Source organism: Protopterus annectens, chromosome 2.part0 (assembly GCF_019279795.1).
Source record: "Protopterus annectens isolate FY-2018-M chromosome 2.part0, PAN1.0, whole genome shotgun sequence".
Classification (NCBI taxonomy): Eukaryota; Metazoa; Chordata; order Ceratodontiformes; family Protopteridae; genus Protopterus; species Protopterus annectens.
This window is the reverse complement of record NC_056728.1, coordinates 1360617008-1360637852: the sequence shown is the minus strand read 5'-3', so window position 1 is coordinate 1360637852 and position 20845 is coordinate 1360617008.

Here is a 20845-nt window from a genome sequence, read left to right as displayed (position 1 = left end):
GTACTAGATGTAAATCAATTACTAAACCTTATCCTGAAAGATTACAGGGTATGTCCTTATGATTTAGATGAGACAGACACAGTCAATAAATTAATTCAAAATTTACAAGGGAATAAACTTGTAGAGCTAACATATATGAAATTATTATCAAAGAAAAAGCTAAAAAGCCCATTTTTCACATATGCATCTCAGACATCAAAAGTTTACATTAGATTTAGGAAATACGTTAGACAAGTCATGGCTATTCAACTATAAATGTATTCTTTTGAAAAAAAAAACTATTCTGTACACAGATTATAATAATACATAATGCTTATCTCACTCTAGTAAAGAAATCTCAGTTTTGTAATAATCCATCTCCCCACTGTTCATTTTGTAAGGTAGATGAAGCAGATCTTCTCCAGATTTTATGACACTGCCCACCTGTTGGTCAACTCTGTTCTCTAAAATAAACAAAAAATGGCAAAGGTGGGCTATAATAAAAGCATTTTAACATGACAAAAGAGGTTTGGCAACAAACCGAGTTGTCCAGGGACATCTTCAGAAGGGGTTAGATTACTATATTAGTGTGAGTTAAGTGGGTTGGGAAGATGGAAGGGTTAAATGGAAGGAGGGATGATTGGGAGGAAATGAGGTAAGGGTGGGGAGGAGCTTACGGGGTTTAGACAAGTGTAGTTGGGTAAGTAACTACATTTTGGTGTGAACTTGCTACTGCAAATATCATGTCTGTGACGACCTGTGGTATTGTGGGGCAGGTAGGCCATGGACTAATTTTACTCAGGAATTGGTGAGTTTTTTTTCTCTCTGTCTTGAATGCTAATGAGAGAATGGTAATTTGTCAGTTGGGTTTTAGGTTGGTTGCTGTTTGGGGTAATGGTGGATTCAGATGGGCATGGAAGGGGCAAAATTAAAAACTCTGAATCATATATCCTGGTTAGTGGGATTTGGATGTGGGAGCTACGGGTGTTAAGTTGCTATTACTGACTGGGTTGGTTCAGTAGTTGTGGAACCTCAGGAAGTGGCCATTGTTTGCTTTAGCCATGGGTTCTTTCACTGGTGGTGTTGTGTTTTAAATAGTGGAGCAGAAGGTGTAGGGTTGCTGGTCCATTCTGAATTTGGTGTTGAGTGTGAGTGCAATGGGGTCGGTGATTGTTCTTAAAGCCAATGGTATTAGCATTGTAACTCCTCATTTAGTCATAATGATGAGGGATCTGTTTGTGGGTTTAGATATATTGGCCAGGGGGAGGCATTTCTGTGCACAAACGCAGTACTGGCCTGAGTTATTAGCAGAAAAACAAAGGCAGCCAGTTTACATACTTCTTGCAAGCTACTTCACTAAAGGAGTAGCTACTATATTAATGGTTGTAGTTAGTTTGGTTTACAGTTTCAGAGGTTATTACATTACCCTCAATTTTGTGGTGTGCAATGAGGCAAATTCATATCTTGATTCCCTGACTTGAATCAACAGAATCCCAATTCTCAGGTGACTCAGGAGCTTGCTCCTATTCCCACAAATCAGATAACCGTTCCTCGAGGAGGATCAAATCTGCTGCCTCAGATGCTGTCGAACATTCCAACATACCTAGCACACCTGTCACCATCCCTCTACAAGGGTTTACTGGTCAGCCACTGCCTCCGACCAGATCAGCAGCTTTCATGTCCCTTGCTACATAGGCTGTGTGGAAGCCACTCAGAAGAGTGGGTGGAAAAAAAAATGAAAATAGGTTTCTGGCAATTACTGGAATTATGTGAGGAAAGGAATCAGTGAATAATGACGTCCATTTAAGTTTCCAGAATCATATCCAGTAGAAAATGCATGTTATCACAAGCTCTGTTATGCTAGAACTTCCTAAGTTTATACGAGAAATATTTAAAAGCTGTCCTTGTACGTGAGCCTTTTGTCCCCCCATTATGCCAAACTTTCCTGGTATTGCATCAAGGGAGGGAATAGGCAGGTGTAGAACTTTGTTAGCAGTGTCGGCTATGAATTTAATGGAGGATGCGTGCCTCGCAGAGATTGGTCTACCCTGGACTAGACCTAACCAGAGACATAACTTTGTGTCCACGGGTGCTCAGTTCTGACAGGGTTATACATAGATGGCACTAAGCTGGGTCTCTGCTGTGCCCCGCAGTTTGGGGAGTGGTTGGTATACCTTTCAACTCTACAGATTTTCACCATTTTGCATGGTAGCTCAGGTCCATTTTCATGAACCACTGGTTTTCTGGGGGAAAAAGTGAGAGCATTAAAGATTGAGGTTGGTAGTAGTGACAGTCATTTGAATTTCAGTTCATACCCTTCGGTACACTCAGGGCAATGCAAAGCTGTTGTTTATTAGTTTATATGGGTGGCAGGCAGTTAACTGTTCCCATAGCAAAATGTTTTGGCTATCAGTGAGTCACATGGAGGATAAGGAACTTGATTTCCATAGGTGAAAGTGAGGAAGTAGGCCATATTGATAGAAGTACGCTGGTCAGTCTTTCAACAAGACTGACTGCTTGTGGGATTTCACGTGGTATTTGCGGGCTTTGGTTGTGCAGTGTGTTTTCTGGGGGTACATTTCTGGTCACACACATTTACATGCTTTATGCAGAGCTCTCAGTTCTAAAATTTTAATGAATCTCTCTATTTCAGTGTCTCTTATTGGTACAGCATCAAGCTATGTGGTTTTGAGGGCTATAATATTGATCAACATGACAGAAGTAATGGGCTTTCAATATGTCTCTGATATGTAATTGTATATCAGTGACCATTGATGTTTTGTTGGCAAAATTGATGATGAAGTTAATTGCTGGCCAGTAGTCCTTGCTAATTTTAACAGGGATTTGACATATTTTACATTGTGGCTAGAAGATATATTGAGTAAGAAGCATAAGCCACACGAGTAAATTAGGTATGAGTGGTGAAGTATGCATGTCTGTTAGCAAATGTCAATAAATAAATAAATATAATCATTCCATGTGTGGAGGATCATGGTTTGGCTATGTTGCAGTACCAGGAAGCCACTGCTCTGTCATGGTAGGGGGTTGCTGATGTGGATGCGAGGGGATTCAGTGAGTTTCCTTTAGTTGACCATTCTTACGTTTAAAAAAAAAAAAAAGGGGGGATCCTCGAGTGTTTCTTGTTGGACGGATGGGTTGTGAGGAGATGTAGCTACATGGTTGGGCCTTCAACTTTTTAAGTTCGTAAGTGCAATATGTAAAAAATGCCCCCCCCCCTTTTTTTTTGCATTTGTCCCACATTTATTAATGGCTTTGTCCAGATTTCTTGCTTTAAGAGGTTGAGAGGTATTTTGAGAATACTCATAGCAATGTTATAAATATTGCAGGATGTCCTGTTGGTGCTTATGTTAATTCTTGCCCACTGTTATGAGGTTGTGGTTATGACAGGCTGTTGGCTACTTGTGGTAGGAGATGATGACAGACAGTTGAGTAGGTATTAATGCCCTACAGGAGCTAATGCCAAAGCAAACCAAATAATTCGGTGGGGTCACTATATACCAGTCAACTGCACAAACTGATAGTTCAATACCTACTTTAATTAACTAAGTAATTGATTGATTAAGTATGTATGGAGGTAGATATTTAGGTATGGATGTCTTATAAGGCTGTGGTTATGGCTATGCGAAATTCTGGGATCTTCCTTGTGAATAAAGGTTGGTGAATTACAGTTAATAAATAATGACAGCATTTATTCCTGTTGACTTTTTATGGGAAACATGCATTATATGGGGGAGGGGGGTTCCTAGGGTTATGGCCTGCGACATAGACACAAGTTATAAGTTTGTAGGGGTAATACGTAGAAAATAAAAAATCAATATTGCATTGTATCTATCAAAATACAAATGCATAAGAGCGAGGAACAGTACTTAGGATAGCCCTCATCTAGCTTGTATTAAATGCAGTGAATAAAGTGCTGGCGGCCATTAGCTGCTCGGTCCTTGTGATGAGGTAATTACAAGCAAAATTAATCAAACTAAATGGTTTGAGGCATCATAGGTTATATGTCAATCTCTCTTGACGTCTTTTGGGCATGGCCAGATGACCCTGGAATTCATTGGCGTAGTAGGGATGAAGACTGCATCTTTGCCTCAGGTTTTAGTCTGTTTCTCAGAAAATTATTGTTTTGGAATGATTGGTGGATTATTAAGGACTGAGGTTGGAAGATGGTGGACATTTGGGTCTTGGACTTTATGCACTTGAAATTCATGAGTATGGGGGGTTCAAAGCATGGTCTAAGTTTGTAAGAGTAAAATTTAAAAGTTGCCAAGGCCTTAATTTCAGACTTTATACCTTTTCAAAAGTCATGGCAATGCAGACCCGGTTTCAGCCAGTTCTTAATTTGGTAGGAGTTATACAGAGGTATGCTTATTCCCTATTATGGGTGGTCTTGTCCACAGTTTTGCTAAAGGGTATAGTTAGGGTTTGGTGAGGAGGGTAGGTTTATCTCCTGCTTACGTAATGGGTACATTACTGGAACTAGGCTGACAGCTGGGAAACCGACTAAAGTTATTGATTCAGTTTATCAGCTACAAGTTCCCCATCCTTTAATTTCATTGAGGTGGCACAGGCTCCTTGGCAATGCTTAAGGTTAGGGTTTGTGGTTTAGGATTGTGTAGAGGATTTACAGTTGTCTTTTCTTTTGCAGATCATAATGAGGTCGGAGACGAAGAAGCGCGGAGTGGGCATCAATTGGTGGCTTGAAGGAAATGGAGTTAAAAAAAATGGCATTTCCTCAGAGATGAAGCTGTCTTTCAATTATGCTTTGCTGTTGTCAAGTACCAGTTTCAGGTTTGAAGGTGTTTCGCTGCCAAAAATGTAATTATGTTTTGGGCTGGTAGGAGTGTTTTGGTACACACAGGAGGTGAGTATGGGTAGGGTATGTGGGAAACTGTGGGCAGGTTTACCCTGAAGTTAGAAAACTTATGTATGGAATCACTGGTGGTTTTTGTAACAGATATAGGTTATTCTTGTAAACTTAACTGATGAGGAAACCTTGGAATGGGAAGTTTAGGACAAGCAGCAGAATAGGGACATGTAGCTGTTGGGTTTTTGAGGCCACATGCTGTCCAGTTACTGGAATAATTGTTGGGTGATTTAATTTAAAGGGGTTGGGGTATGTTAGTTGGAAAGATTAGGGTTTATTTCAATTGTTTAATATGCCAGTGGTAGGGTTGGTATGGCTGTGCTGTTAAAATGCCATGTTGGTCGTTTTAATGTTAATTGCTTATCACTGGATAAGGGGTGTGAGGGAAGGATTGCTATTAGATTAAAGTTTGAAAGGGCTGGGGTGGTATGAGAAGGAATGGGCTTTCAGTATTGGTGATGAGGTGATTGGTCGGGATAGGGAGTTCAAGGGTTGCAGTTTTTAAAGGTTTATGTTGGGATGTGTTTAGTTTTGGAATGTGAGGGTCAGCAAAGGCTAGGATGGTCATTATGTGCTATGTTTGTACTGGTTAGTTGGGGCGATTGGCAGGATAGTTCAGGACATTGATATAGGGTGGCTGTTTGGATGATGGCAGGTAGTTGCCCTTCCATGGTTCCCTGTGGCATTGGGTCTAAGGTTTTGGCATTGCCTAGGATGGATAAGGTTCTGTGGGCTCATTGCAAAGTTAATAGTTAGTTAATATACAGGAGTTATGCCAAGATATGGTTATTTTAGTATTGGGAAAGGGATTTTTGACTTAACTGTTAGTCATGTGACAGTTTTGGTGTTTATAGGACAGGGCTTTTGAGGGTTGACAGGGATCCAGCTGAATTTGTAGAAGAGGGGTACACCGAATGATGTTTGATGGAATCACCCCTTCCCCTTTGGGTATGGGGGTTAGGTGGTTGAAATTCTGGTAGGAGATAGGGGGAACAGCCTGGTCAGGCTGGTTGGCGGAGAAGAGAGACAGGCTTGCCCTCTTCTGTTCCCCCTCTGGTGTCTGGATGCTCATTTTAGGGATTTGGGGAAAGGAATGTGAGCAGCTGGAGGATGCTTGCTAAATAGATAAGCAAGCAGAGGTAAAGACGCTGCTTGTTTTATTTGGAAGGTAATTCAAGGAATGTTGTATGAAGTGAGATGGGGACTCTACTTCATAAGTAAAGTAACCAAGTAGAGGTATGGATGCTGCTTACTGGGTCAGGATGAATAAGATCATGTCATTCTGAATTATTTGGTTGGATGGGTAATTCAACAAATGGGATATGAAGTAAGTCTTGGACACTGCTTCATAAGTAAAGTAAGTGAGCAGAGGTATGGACGCTGCTTACTGGGGCAGGATGAGTAGGTACACTGTCCTGATTAACATTACAAGGATGTTTATGCCATGATTAAAAGCAACTATACTATATCCAGTTGTAATTAATAAATCTGGTGGTCAAAGCTATGTTATGGAAGTTTAATAAAGGTCGTCAAATGTCATTTGGTCTGATGTGTTGATTGAAGGGGACCTGGACAATTTGCTGTTTTACACATTACACCAACTGCTTTAGATTTATTAACATTAAAGATTATATCAATAATTTTTATTTTAAATAAACTTTATATTATAAGTAAATGGCTGAACATCCAAACAACTGTTTGGAAAGATTTTGAAGACATATCCATTAAGCTCCTAAAGGGGTGTAAAATGCTACCTAAAATATAAAATATAAGGTGCTCACAAAAGAGGGATGGTTGAAATTAATTGATCTGATTTACTAACCAAATACTTAATATAACATATTAACGGTCTTATTATAGATTTAGCAAATAATCTGTATTTCTGTCACACTCTCACTTCACAAGCAAATACTTCTTAATATTTGATCAACCTTTTTAATCCTTAAATTCAAAGGCTTCCTTTTCTATTCATTTTCTATCTCTAAATTTTTAACAGACATCACTCTTTCAAATTATGTTTGTTAATGCTTTATCCCTAATGTATTTTTGTAAATAGTTTTATATATGCAGTTAGTTATTACTGCTTCTGCTTGCTTTTCTTCAATGGTTGCCTCTATGAATTTGTTTAAACTTTTGACGATTTGTAAAAACTGTTACTTTTGTAGTATTCATTATTTGTATTTTCTAAAATGTTTTAATAAGAATTTCAAAATAATCTCAGGTGAGTTTAAAGATAACATTAAAGAGGACATGCCACTATACTTCTCAAACTACCTCATGAAGAATGCCTTTCATGTTGACTGTTAAATATTCAATGTTCCATATCGGTCTACATTGAAAGGATCTGTCACACATTCACAATAAAAAATCCATGGTAAGTAATATTGAATCATATGGATTTATCAAAATAACTTTTTGTAGGTATGATGGAAGTTATTTGCCATTCTTTTGAGCTTCTTAAGTTGAGGTTGTTAGAAAGTATTCTGTGTTTTACCTATTTGTTTCACATTGTGAGAAGCTGTGTTCCACGTTTTGGTACATAGGCTTTGTACCTATGCATACTGGACAGATATATAAGCAATGCTTAATAATATAAAATCACATATGTAAAGGTTGCTATAATATCAGTACAATTAAGATGGGGAGATCATTTTCTCTCATTGTCTCCAAGAGCAGTTAAATAATTTGCTAATTTCTGAGATTCAGCATGAAGATTATAGGCTAAGGGTTTTCCTGCAAGATAAAGTTACTCTAACAACCTTTGTGTGCTATCATACATCTGGTATGGCCTAAACCAAAATGTATTAACTTCTGCTATGTGCCAAGCACCAGGCAAAAAGATTTACTAGATCTAGTGAAATTATTGATGTATGTAGTACAGGAGCACACAGCCCCACCCTCCTAGAAATATGGTTAAAACCATGACAACTAGTACAAAAATACAGCTCACACTGGATTATATGACTCTGCATCCTAGATGACATATTATTTATTATATCCTTGAAAAGACGGCCTCATTAATTTATTTTTGTTCTGGTCAGCCTGATAACTCTGTGATTAAGGGTTCTGGGCCACAGGAAAAAAACAATAATTTTGCCAATTGTTGAGTAACTGCACTCACCCTTTGAAAATTATTCATCAGTTAACCAAGAATCTAGCTCAGATCTCTTACTGCTATTAATCTGGAGCCTGTACATTCTATCTTCATGTGAATGGGTTGTCTCCAAATACACCAGTTTTCCCTCATCTCCATACCTCTCAACCTGGAAAAATCAAAAATCTTGTCAAAAGCCCATGAAAAATAGATACAAATCTGTATGCTGATTAACATAAAACTTGCATACATAATTATTTAACCCCCACCCACTGTAATGGAATTGTGGGATACCCACTTTCAAATGCAAACTGAAGAACAGACAACTAAAATATGGCCCCAGACCCCCACTAATCCCTTCAGCAGTATGTCTCCAAGTATGTACAAGCACCAAAATTAAACATTTCCCCAAGTGATCTATTCTATCAGTGGCTTCAAGTATGCACAAGCACCAAAATGAAACATTTCCCCCACACCAGCGATCCATTCCCTTCAGTCGTTTTTCAAATATGTACAACTTACAAGCATCAAAATGGAACATTTCCCCCAGCGATCCATTTCATTCAGTAGTTTCAAGTATGCACACAAACTACAAAATGAAACATATCCCCCACACTCCCCCACTAATCCCTTCAGGAGTATGTCTCCAAGGGATGTCTGCATATTATTTTAGAAACACTGTGCAAGTCCTTAACTACAGTTTTGTTTTCTGTTAAAAAAAAAATCAAACCCTGCTCCTTGCTTGGATAAACTACAACTGTATCTGAAGACATAAAACAGCCAAACTGCCCCTTACACACTTTGACACCATATGAGAAACCAAAGGAGTTTTTTTTTTTCAGTGCTCCTCAGACACATTTGCTCTCTTATCTCTAATCAAGATACAATGCAAAATCTTATTTGCCTTCAGATTTGAAGAGAAACAACAGTAACCTTTCCTTCATGATCAAAAGCAGGTTCAGTCAATCAATATCTCATTAAGGGAGACAAATGCACTGTGCTTTACTATAAAACCCTTATAAGCTACTATATAAACATATGCATATACACACACACACACACACACATACACACACACACACACACACACACACACACACACACACACACACACACACACACACACGTATAAAAACACACACACATATTCATTTTGACTAAGGTGCAATATTCCTTAATAACATCTCATAAAGGCCTACAAGTTACAACACACCACCCACCCACGGTTGCAAAACTCATTTTGAACACAGCAGTTTGCTTTCCTATCCCATATGGAAAAAAAAAGGGATGTCCTACAATGTGCAGCCAGTGCAAGCCATAAAATGCTCCTGTAAAAGCAAGCAAAGTTGCGTTCTTTACTTTCAGTAAAAAAATAAAGCTTTCAGCCACAACTGCAGCTGTTAGATTCAGTGGCATAACAAAAGCAAATATTGTAGTGGCAGAGAATGGCCAAAGTGAAAGCAGCAGGTAACAAGGCGCATTTATAAAGAATAATTAAAGTTCAGTACTCCCACACAATATACATTATCATACATTTGCCTCCTGAAGAAAAAACAGCCACTCTGTGCTACAATAGCTGACAAATCATGGTAGTTGTGAAATGAAATGTAACTCACCAAGAACGAACTGCAAGGCTGCAAGGATGGCGTTTTTTCTTTATAAGTATTCATTTCAGCCATTCACGTTTATACTGCTGTATTTTTGGGCATTTGCCTGATTCCATTAATATGCAAGTAAATAAAACAACAAAAACAGTTAACCATGGCACTAAAAGGAAGAGGAATGCTATCATTTCAAAACCGGGCAACTTAAAATGACTTTATTCAAACAAATACCATATGGTTTTATGGTATGTTCTATTCTTTTCTGCTTTCTTAGTCCACTTGGAAAGGAGACAAAGTAGAAAGATGCTCATTGCTGGAACTTGGAGCATGTGGTACTACAGTTAAGAACAGCAGACCCTGGAAGCTAGCTAGCAAAGTATCAAAGTCTGCATTTCCACAAGTACAATAAAAACTTCGCCTGTGTTTGAGTTTTCAACAAAACCGTGTTCAGATGTCCACATGGCAGTTTTGTCAAACAGTACCCACTTAAAATGTATTGTTAATTGGCTGTTCTAGTGCAAGGCTTTGTGATATCATTTATATATGATAGACAGCCATTGGGTAAGTACCTTTTGCTGTTTAGCAAATTAGATGTTTCTATAGTGTAATGTAAGCTGTGAAACCAATTTGACCAGTATAATTATTTTTTGATGTGCACATAGGCTAGCATATGGTGTATCTCTTATTTCCATACTTCCATAGTAATGCAATGCTACAATCTTTAATTACCATACATGGAATGTGTTTGCTTCGCTACATTCCTACCAAATATCAAGGCATTTGCTATTTTAAATGGCCTTTGGAAAGAAGGGTAGGTAGTAAGCTTAACTGGTCTTACAGGCTTTTTTTTCTTTTACTTACCTTGAGATTTAGCCACAGGAGAAAGCAAATTTCCTCATCCTGATCCTGCGGACACAGTGTGGTGGTGGACTGTGTTGTCTGACTATCTGTCCTATCCCTCTCAGCCTCTAATGCAGTACACTACTCTGCAGAATTTGAATTGTATAATATGGACAGCGCCGCTCGGCACTTGCTGTTGCTACTCAGTTCAACTTTCATAAACAAACTGTCCGGGTCTCTGAGTCTGACTCCAGCACAGGCAGTCACAAAGCTGATGTCATCATGCATGCCCCTGCAAATTGATGACATTGCTTGATGACATCCACAGTAAGTTAAAATTATAAATAAAAATCTTTAAAAAATCAGGAAATGAAGGGGCCACTCGGAAATTCGTGGCACCCCATTATTTTGGCCTCAAAACTGGTACATACTGAAGAATTCGGTATGGTTGAGAGGTGTGCTCATCTCCCATAAATATATTGATTGACCATATTAAATTTACCATATATGCTCTTTTTATTCTTGCCCTTGTTAAGGTATTAAATAACTTTCACATGAGACAGTTCAGAAGAAAATAACAATCTCCTTTATTACAAAGAGAAACACGTACTTGTAAGACTAGGAAATCAAGGTCCTGATTCAACAAACTACAGAATACTTGATATTTTATACTTTCTTTCATTAAACTCAACATTTTTTGTAATGATCATAGAATGATCACTGACCAATTAAAAATGAGCATTACAGCATTAATTTTGATAAGATCTCCTAACTGCTTGTTTATTACTTCTCATATTAGGCATGAGTTCTGAATTCCATGATAGAACTTTCTACTCAGAATAAATCTTATACATTTATTACTCTGCCAGCATTTGTTAATATGAGACAGGAAGCAAATCAGTTCAGCAATACAATCTATACTTTGTGTTTTTTCATGTTCTCCCAGTCCCATATATATGCGTGTGTGTGTGTGTGTGTGTGTGTGTGTGTGTGTGTGTGTGTGTGTGTGTATATATATATATATATATATATATATATATATATATATATATATATATTATAGATGATCATACATTTTATTCTTCTGGATTCATGATAATTTTGAAATATGCACTTTAATCATAAAAATAAGATGGCCTAACATTATAATTATAATAACTATATGCGTGAAAAACATTAAAATTCCTCCTCTCCCTCCAGAGAAAAGGTTGGTTAACCATGCCCATTTGGAACTATCAGCTTCTTTGGCATATGATTATTCGGGTCTATATTAGAACACTGAACTTTCAAAATTTCGAGTGTTCTAATATCAACCTGTTTTCAGAGAACACTGAAAATATCGAATAAACAGAAAACCAAATTTTTTCCTAGGGAAAGAATTTGGTTGTCCGTTTCTGTTGCTTTGTGGTGGAAAGTTAGGGGTCGGGTTCAGGTAAGTATGCGATTGTGTGGATGTGAGGGTTAGGGCGGGTTAGGTGAGTTAGGGTTAGGGCACGGGTCAGGAAAGTGTGCGATTGTGTGAATGTGAGGGTTAGGGCAGGGTAGGTGAGTTTGGGTTAGGGTGCGGCTGAGGTGACTGTGCGATAGTGACGGACCTTAGGGCTAGGGTTTGGATTAAGGTAAGTGGATAGTTAGTGGTGTATGTATAGTTTAGTGCAGGGTTAGGTGTAAGAGTTTAGGTGTATGTGTGTGGATTGCTGTTTGTTTGGTGTGCTTGTGTTGTGTGTATGTGTTTTGGGACAGCAAATTTTTTTCCCTAAGAAAAAATTCGCTGTTCTGTATGTTCGATGTTTTACATTTTTGATTAATAGGGTTCGATATTAGAACACTCGAAATTTTAAAAGTTCGGTATTCTAATATAGACCCGAATATTCAGTGATTTTCTGAATTATTTCTAGATGACTATACATGGCACCAGGGTTATGAGGAATAAAAGAACAACACTCCATTTGGATGAGTGCACATGTACCCCTTTAGAAGCAAGGAAGCAAAAGTAATCCAAATGGCTGAGTGAAATTTCTTATCCCACCTGTCACCAAGAGGGTGACAGGACTAACTAGAAACAGAGTACAAAGGATTAGCACAGATAAAAATCACTTTAGCTAGCAGATCTAGGAGACCCTCTCTCTGATACCTCCCTGAAACTTCAACAAGGCATTTTTATTCCTCCCACAGGGAGGGTACCAGACAAAGAGTCACCTAGATCTTCTAGCTAAAGTGATTTTATCTGGACTAATCTTTTATCACTGTCCCTTTAGAAGCAAGGATAAAGTCAAGTGTTATGCAGTTTTGTAGCACTACACTACACATTGCAGTCAGTTCTTGGGCTATCAAATTAATAGACTCAGAAGTAGAATTACTTAATATTTCTAGGAGCTCAGACAGTTTTCTAAGCTCTCAGATGGGTTTACCACCCTATAAACAAGTACAATACCTGCTCTAGAAATTACACCATCACCACGATCCATTGTAGCAAATCCTTTAAAAGTGATTTTTTTAATAGCATTATGATATGCATAAGAGGCAGCTATCATTCCATCAGGGTTAGAAATGTCTTTAATATATCTGGAACATTTCTCCCTGGGCCTCCGCTGAAAACAGGCTCTGTGGAACCTAGTCGGACATTCCCGGTCAACAAATGTTAAATAAAAAAAAAAAAAAAAAAAAAAAAAATATCTCTGTTGTCACAAGCATTATGAATCTTTCCTTCAGGTAAAACAGCTGCATGTCAAATGGCTAGAATAGCATATATAACAACAACCAGAGCAGTCTGTATATAACTATGTTCTGCCCTCCAGCTCCATCATAATTTATTCCAGGTGAAACTGAAAGCACAAATTAGAATAAAAAGTGTTCCTTTTTTGCAATAGCAAAGATGTCCTTTATCAGTCATTGACAGTTGAAGGGGCATTACAGTAATGGCATAGAAACATGTTTATTGTTCAATTTTTTGACAAGAAAAATGGGGTAAAATGCAGTAAGAAGATCTGAATAAGTCTGTTGCATAGGAATCAGTGGAATACCCCATCTTACTGCAGTAGGAATATGTGCACAAACCCAGCAGTTACTAACACTGGGGATCAGTCTTAAATCTAGGATGCCATTCAGGTGCTCTTGATTCATTTTAACCAAATACCTGTCTCTATTTTTAGCAAAACATGTCTATTAAGAAATGATTCAGTACTTACAGTTCCAATGGTTACAGAAGATGACACACTTATGGTTGCAGATGGCAAAAGCAGGCAAAGTAAAATGATGAAAAGCACAATAACTGTAGTGATGATTGGTCCACTGGGAAAACAAGCATGTTAGGGCTGAAGAGGGTTGTGACGAAACCTTAAATAAAGATGTCAGGTGGGCTGTCCAATATGCAATCAAAATCATTCACCAAAAAGTCATGAATCAAGTCGCTGATTACTTTGAAATAGAGCATTGTCTAGATAAGGCAATATATAAATTAGTGTCTAAAGGGCAGAGTAAATCTGTAATGCTGGAATTTGAAGCAAGAAAAAATGTTGTCAATGATGAAGAAGAATCCCTGAAGGTTGAATCAGTGGAGGATGAGGTAGCAGAATCATGGGATTTAATGTCCTGGTCTGTTAGCAAGGGTAACTTAACTGCATTTGGTTCTGGAAGTAATCTGGATGGCCAATGTGGAATCAAGTTGGATGGCAAACAGTTCACAGTTGATTCTAGATTTGATTTGGATGGCAAAATGTCATGAGCTGTCACTTTCAGATGCAACTATGTCCCTGGTTTGTTGTCTGATGTTAATGGTTTGTTAGTTTTACTCATCACAAGGGAGGGTCTTCTTGACATGTGACAAATGGGTCCAGGTAGGGAAGCCCTCACAATGGATGGCAGTAGTAGATGTGAGCAAAACCAAGTATGATCCTTTCCATCTGGGGCTAAGTGAGTTTCTTCAGGAAATGTACTTTAATGTAAAAAAAGTCTCCAGGTTGCAGGTCATGATGGTCCTGCTGTGTTGGTCAATGGGCTGCATGCAGAATGACACTATTGTATTTCTGCAAAATAGAACCCAGGGATTTACAATACCAAAGCATGATTTCATCAGTATTTTGCAATTCTAAGTTCTTAGGGAGCAGACATTCTCATGGGTCTGCCCAAGATGATTTCAGTTTAATAAGAGTACTAAATGCACTTCTAGTACAAAAATAAAACTAAAGGAAATGTTTCTGGCCATTTAAGACCAGTTTCTTTATAAATTTTGGCTAACCTAATTTTGACTGTCTTATTGGCTCTCTCAACTATCCCAGAAACCAGTGGTCTATAGGGACAGTGAAACTGCAATTTAACATTTAGGATTTTATAAAGTTGCTATATTAAATGACTAGTAAAATAGGAGCCCTGATCAGACTTAATGCAACAGGCAGCACCACATTTAAGTATTAATTATGTTAGAAACTTTTTTGCTATCATGTGTGCATCATTCTTCACACATGGATATGCTTCTATCTATCCAGAAAAAAAATATCAGTTACAACAAGAATGTCTACAAATGTCTGCACTTGAGAAAGTTCAGTAAAAATCCCATTGCTGAAAGTAAAATGGTCCCCAAGGCTTTTTCAAAGTTTAAACATGTGTAGGTACTAATTTAGACACATTATGTTCTGAACAAAGTACACAAGTATTTACAAAATGTTGGACAAGTTCTGAGAGATGAAGGGCATACCAGTCAGTGGGAATTTATTTTTATTAATGCATTTTTTCCCAAATGGAAAGGAAGATGGTAGGTTTTTACCACACAATTTAAGAAATTTAGTGGGTCTACTAGTTAATTGTCTGGATATAGCCATAGACGGTCCAGAGAGTGACTGCAGACATTGCTTATCCACCTCCTTCTCTCAGAGTCCTTTGTCTGATTTTGAAACGTCAATAACTCCATTAAAAAAAGTTATTTTCATTCATTTGCCACAGAAATATAGCCTGAACAGGATAAGGCAATGCAGCCTGCCTTGCTACTATATCTGTAAACGGATTCACTATGTAATTTCAAAATACTGAAATCCCGAATTTCAGGATTTCAAAATTACATAGCTGAAGATACCAAATACCGAAACCTTAAAACCACAAAATTCAAAATTCTGACGCTACACTACAAATACAGCACACACAAACACATGCACACAACTTCCCCCCAACTCAAATATAATATCCTACACTACAGATAAGTAGGGGGCAAGTCCCCCTGCACCCCTCATGCGGGGGGCTGCTCCACGCATATCCCCTACTAATATATACTAACTCCGAGATTGCACAATCAGACACACACAAGCAACTCACTCCCACACATTGTACACACCCTCGCACATACACATCATAGTCAAAACACACACTGACAGACACTAAAGCCCCTAACCAACAGACATACACATACATGCATACCCAAGCTCACATCTTACCATTCACACACCGCAACACCAGAAGCGCTAATTCAAAATCTCTGTACTTCAGGATTTTGAATTTCACACTTCTGGTTTACCGGTATTTCAAGACTTCGGTATTTTAATTTCTAAACACTGAAATTTGGGATTTCAGTATTTCGAAATTAAATAGGGATCTCCTGTAAACATGTTACCTTTTGTAACATGGGAGTCATCTGTCTTATATGCAGCACATTTCACTACAAAGATCTTCCTTGGTAATAATAAAGCATGTAACAATTTATTAACAAAAACTGCATTTTAATGACTTCCCCTGCTGGCAAATATCCCCTCTCTTTCCAAAGTGCACAAAAATCAAGAACTACTCTATAAGCATAAAGAGAATCTGTAAAAATTGTTACTGACTGATCTTTGCCAGTCTTATAGGCTTCAGTTATAGGTAGGAGTTCAGCTGCTTGAGCAGACGCATTTCCATTTAATTGTCCAGTTAATAAAATGTCTTGCATGCAAACGGAAAAGGCTGCTACAAGTTCACCATCATCTCTACAAAAAGGATTAGATCTGGATTCTGCAATGGAATGTCTTTCAAGTGTAATCTAGAAGGAAGCAAAGTGTAAGTAACAGCTACACAATTGTGGGCTTCTCTACTGTAGGGATTATAGAAACATGGTTAAGTGGTGGACATCAAACAATCTGTAAAGAATGGTTATTAAGTAAAGACAATTAATATTCAGACAATTATGCTGCAGATAAATTTTGCATTGTAGTCTTTAGTAACAAAACGTCTACAGAATGCAGACCTGCCATATAACTCTCATGTACAAGAGTTAGAGCAGCTGTCATCTCTACTAAGTACGCTGTCATGGCCACCACCATTAGGCAGTGGGGTAGGGCTGCAGGATCAAGATTTGTACTGAAAAAAATAACAGGTCTAAAACAATCATTTCTATGCTGTGCTAACAATCCTAATGCTACTTTATTTCTTTCACTATAAAACAGAAAAAAACCTTTCAGAATAAACTGGCAAACCTCGTGCAGATGGATTTGAAAACATTGTTTTCAACTGTACAAAAGCTTGTTCATGATAATCCTGCTAGGGTAAAGGTTCAGTGGTATCTTTCTTAAGTAATTCTAACAAAGGTGTTATCACTTCTTCATAGTTAGAAATCCACTGTTGACAGCAACCTATTAATGCCAGAAAAGCTTGCAACTATTTTAATGTAGTAGGGCATGGTGCAGCTTGGATTGCAGCAATACACGATGAAAAAAATCTGTCTAGAACCTTCTGAAATAAGATTCCCTAAGTATTGCACCCATGATTTCTACAACTGCAGTTTGTCTTTATTGACCTTTAATTCTAGTTCTTCTGACTCTGCCAATAGAAAATGGTTTCATGTTTACAGTCATGTAAAGTTCTTGATGCTAAAAGCAAATCATCTACGTACTGAAGTAAAGTAGACCCACAAGATAACTTAATCTTGTTTAATTGCTTCTTCATTTCTCTAGTGAAAAGGGTAGGAAATTCTAAATATCCTTGTGGTAATCTAGTCCAAGTGTCCTCTATAAGTAAATGCAAAAAGATATTGGTTATCTGGATATATAAGGATGGAAAAGAAAGCAGATGAAATGTCTATCATTGAGGGGGTCGTGGCATGTGAAGGGATAGAACTCAGTACTGTTGCAGGATTAGAAACAACTGAGAATGTTGTTATTCCTACAGCATTTACTGCTCGTAAATATTGTACAAACCCATGTGAACTTTTTCCTGCTTTCTTAATTGGTAAAATAGTATTAGAAGGATTCCAATTTAGGACAATGACACCTTGTTGCAACAAGACAGAAATATCAGCTTCAATTCCCTTTTCTTCCTCTACCAACAAAGGATACTGAAGTAGAACAGACAGGTGCTCACAAGGTTTTAATGTTGTATGTACAGGTTCTGCATCATTTATGAGTCCTACCTCATTGTCACAAAGGATACATTAAACTCCTCCATACCAGCATTTTTTACATTCTGTTCTGATGTTTTGATAGCAAAAAGGGTGTTTTTATTTGTACAGATAGTATTTGAGTCTAATCTTAAAGATTCATTAAGAATATCTAAAAATATAGCATCAAATGTGCAATAAACAATACATCTAAGTCTACACAGTAAATCTCTACCTAACAGATATAAAGACGCTAGACTTCCTACAATAAAAACATGCTGATCTTTTAGTGAACCAATTTGAATAGGAACAGGTTTAATTTCTGGATAATCTAAAGGAACTCCAGACACACCTACACCCCAAATTATGTGTTTAGAAAGTGGAAGGTGTTCAGTGTTTGCTGAAGTAGTCATGCATCTAGTAGCTCCTGTATCAAAAGAAATGGGATAAATGTATTTTGCACTTTAACACTGACAAAAGGACCATTTTAATCACTTGGTACCAGGGGAAAAAAATGGTTCCTGCTCATGGCTGTCATATCGAGTTTGTTGCCACAGTGGCTGCTGCCAAGCAATGTTCCTTACAAGTGGGTTACTTACAGCTGCTGTGGTATTTGAATATTTGGCAAACTTGTTTGCTGTCCAAATAATGGACATCCATTTTACCAATGTCCAGTATGGCCACAATTAAAACAAGCATTTAAACATGGTGCACCTTGTTGTGATGGTGGTGAATTGGGAGATAATAATTTTACTGATACTGCCCTGGGGGTTGTTGAAAGAATCAGAATATACCATTACCCCCATTATTTCTCCTTCCCCTTCCCCTGTACCACCCTTGGGAGTTGGTATTGAACTGCTGGAGCTGAATATCTACTATTTCTTTTGTTCCCTTCCTTCACTAAGTATACTATCTGCTACATATTGTGTTCTGAGTTATAAATTCATGGATGCCTAGACTTGGCCAGATCTACCAAACCTTTTTTATCTGTTCTTGTATGGGTGGTGACAAACTCTCCACAAAAGCTGCTGATGACTCCCTGGCTGATGCACCTCCTGTAGGCTCTGGATGACCAGATAAATCTTCAAACTCATCTATCATGCATTGCAAGTACACATCAATAGATTAATTTTCTTTCTATACAATTGCTTTTATTCTGGTCCATTTAGGGGTAGGGGCATGCTGTAGTAATGGCTCTTAAAAGGTTATTTCTGGCAGGTGTACATCCATCAACTGTATGCTTTGGAATGTTGTAACCTGTGTTAGATTTATCCCATATTTCCCTGAAAATATTAGGAGGTGTGAAGGCTTTTAATACCACTCTCAGGTCTTCAATTGTAGGGATTTGCAATTGTACATGTCCTAAGATTTTTGAATATTTGTTTGAATATGTTCAAACTGGAGGGAGAGAATCTACAATAGTTTGAAAATCCACTAAAACCTATAGTCGTACTACTCTTTCTTTTAGAAGGTTTAGCCTCACTATTCCTTGCTGCTGCATGATTTGCTACTTCTCACAAGGGGTGCATTTGTGTGGGAGGTATACCAGAATAAGTAGAAGAGTCATAATCTTTCTCTTCTCCTGCATTTACTTAGCTGAGGATACCTACAGATATTCCTCCCCATCTATAATAATTGGGAACTGGGTAATAATGTACTTAATCTTACCCAAAGCACTAGCTTTTGTTGATGAACTCTTATAAGGAAATATTTTCAATTTTCCCACATAGTTAGCATTTGTTCCATATTATGTATTATCCTTTTTTTCAGTTTATTTTTTTAGATTTTCTGAAATGTTCTTATCAAAAGTATATTTTTTCCAAAAAACTGTAAAGTGATATCATTTTAGTGAGCTCAGTAGTCTTAACTACTGTTGTCTCTTCCATACTTATTAATTCATTTATTTACTTTTGTTTATCAGGATAGGCCAATTGGGTGGGAGCCCATTTTCAGTGAAGGCCCGGGGAGAAAAGCTCGAGAGACAATTACAAACATTTTCAAAAGCACAAAACAGAAGATACACACATTATAAATATACAATGAGTCACAGAGATTAGAGTGATTGCAAAGTTTTACAGGTTGTTCATAAAAACATATAAGAACACAATCCATAATTCAGTCGACAGAGCTGTAAGTAACTAAATAGACTACAGATGGGGGAGGCATGATTTCCAAATGTAACACATGTAACTAGAATAATTGTCATTACAGGGAGGTTAGCTGAAGAGTAGAGAAGGGAAGGGAGGAGTTAGTAGAAAAGAGAGTAGAGGAAGGTGGAAGAGTAACAGGAGAGAGAAGGAGAGAAGTGAAGGAATTTTAGGTAAATAGGAGAGAGGACAGAGGGAGTTAGCATATATTAGAAGGAGTGTAGTAAGTGAAGAGAAGTTAGAAGGATGAATTGTGATGAATGGGGAGGGGAGTGGGGGATAAGAGGTCAAGTAATAAGTTAGAAATACATATGGAGGACACAGCATGGGAGAAGATTAAGTTGAGCTGCTGGACAGCATATATCTACTTAGAGTCTCATAATCATCTCTTTTAAATCACTTGTAATGATGCCCATTATAAAAACCTACTCTCATACCATAGGGATAGATGTGCGACTATAATTAGGGTTACTCACATTCTCAATGAAGGAATCCTCTCTGCTCTTATTCTGTATGTTTGATTAGAACCTGCTCTCACTTCTGAGATAGAAGCTCTGTCCTTACATTTAATGATTACACCCCATTAGCCCACAATTATACTTAAAGCTGTTGGTATGGGTGATTAGGCACATATCCAGTTTCCCAGATTAGTACAATTTACCCACTCACATTCAATTACAACTAGTAAAGAAATTTTTTGTAAAACTTGCAAGTAGAGACTTAAGACTCTGCTGAGATTTTAAAATTGTGTATTGGTTGACCAGCAACTTGCCTGACAGAAAACCTGTTTCTGTTTTGGACCCAGTGGCAATTTCTAATGCAGTAACATACAAGTGACTTATTAATCTGAATAGATATGGTGCCAAACTGTTAAAGTAGCAATTAACTTCCACACAAGACAGTTCAGCAGATAATAGCAATCTCCTTTATTATAAAGACAAAAATGTATGTGGTAGACTAGGA